At 36.6% G+C, this 1,928-nt stretch overlaps 1 long non-coding RNA gene across 1 annotated transcript; it reads left to right on the plus strand.

The window, feature by feature from the left end:
- The first annotated feature begins 260 nt into the window (after nt 1-260).
- On the plus strand, nt 261-1,267 carry LOC110934660. Its single transcript, XR_002588529.2, has 2 exons — nt 261-757; nt 854-1,267. It is a non-coding gene; the product is annotated as an uncharacterized LOC110934660 (long non-coding RNA).
- Nucleotides 1,268-1,928: the final 661 nt, after the last annotated feature.

Raw genomic sequence — 1,928 nt, forward strand, 5'->3', positions numbered from 1 at the left:
CTCACTCCAAATTCAATACACATATTTCTACATAAGTGTATATATTTATTTATATGAGTTATAAGTATTCGTTTTGATTTAAACTAGTAAATATAATTTAACCGTTATAATTATTTTATATAATTTAAATGAGCAGATTTATTTATGTGCGAGACGTGTCATCTTTAAACCGGGTTCGTATACGTGGTATACACCCACTTGACAACCCATATAACCTAACCCAAACCCTAGGTATTTAAAAACCTTATCTTCTTCACCTCTTTATTCTCATCATATTGTAAACCCTAGCCCCCACCTAAACAAAAACACACACATAACTTGCCTTTATCGAATGAGAGATAGAGAGCCGAAGGAGAGAGAAAGTTGAGATGCAGGCTGGTGGTCTTCGGCCACATAGTTACGAAGGCGCCGCATCAGCAGCTTATGGTGGCGGCGATATGGCGTGGAGCGGTGGTGGTGAGGCTCAGGTGGCGGCGGCAGTTCAGGTGCGTGTGGGGAGGACTGGCTGATGCGATGCACTCGAGATGGTTCTGACTCAAATCTAGCAGCAACAACCACAAATCTGAACTCCATTAGCGTCGGTGTCCCTCTAGCAGCAGCGACTACGGCACCCGTCCTTAGAGCGACGGTGGTGGTGGTTTGATGATTCACAAGAGGCAGCGATGGGGAGTGTCGAGTTCAGATCGGGTCCTTATGTGTCAAGGTTTGGAGGCGACAATAAGTATTGGTGTTTCTTCATCCATAATTTAAAATTTCGGTAAGTGAATCTAAACTTGTATGCTTCATTTAGGTTTAGATCTGCTCCACTTAGGGTTGTGTCAGGCATGCTGGTTACTCTAGTCGATTTCTGCAGGTTATACGGTAGTTACCGGCAACGGAGACGATCACCATCCGTCGGTTAGTGGTGAATAGACGTGACGTTTAATCCTTGGTGCATATGGTAGTGTTTAGAAACTGAGCTGTGAAGTTTTGGGTTGTTTGGAAACAAATCCGGGTTAGCCAGTCGTCGGGTCAACCAGTCAACTAAGGTCAACTCGGTTAAACCAGTCAACACGCTTTTGAAGGGGAGTTTTATGTGCCTATTTTGTTGAACGATTCGTATGAGAAGGTAGCTTCACACGTGTGAGTATTCTATATTTGAAAACGTGTATTATTTGTAATAATAGAACGTTAACGAGCTCTAGTGAACCCAACCCGACTAGTAGGATTGTAGAATAATATGTTAATTGTACGCGAGATAATCTAATTAATCGGACTTGTACACGTCTATGTATGTTTATATGTATATTATAAATACGGATAAATCTCAAGCCAAAGCCTTCATAAGTTGAAACATAACATGAAATTCGTATTAATAATTTGGGTATTGGATTCTTAATTTGTAAAATTATTGACAACATGTGTTATCGGGTTTTGTTCTATAAATAAAGGAAACTCTGCCATCATTTCGTAAGAACCTATAATATAACTTACATGTTTTAAAAAAAATGAAAACATATCAGGATTCAAATAATTTCATAAAAATAAATATAAAGTATATATTTATTTTGGAGGATACTTGTGAATCACGAAACCATTATTTATTTATTTATTTAAACTTGGCAATTTAATTTCGCTCGGATGATTATGTAAAAAGAGACATAATTATCTATAAATATATTTCAAATGGTTGAACGAGATTAGAAATGTAATTACACTATAATTAAAGATAATATTATTCGGGATATTATCGTATTATCCGAATAGATAAAATAAATATATAATGATATTTATTTTAACGGTTATAAATGATATGCAAGTGTGCCCTTGATTATTATTTGGCTACGCGTGTCATACATACACATTAACATATATACATATACTTTACGGGAACTCGAACAAGTTTGCTTTATGTAAGTTAACTGTTAACATGCATGACAATTATTTGG

Source organism: Helianthus annuus, chromosome 4, assembly GCF_002127325.2.
Source record: "Helianthus annuus cultivar XRQ/B chromosome 4, HanXRQr2.0-SUNRISE, whole genome shotgun sequence".
Taxonomy (NCBI): domain Eukaryota; kingdom Viridiplantae; phylum Streptophyta; class Magnoliopsida; order Asterales; family Asteraceae; genus Helianthus; species Helianthus annuus.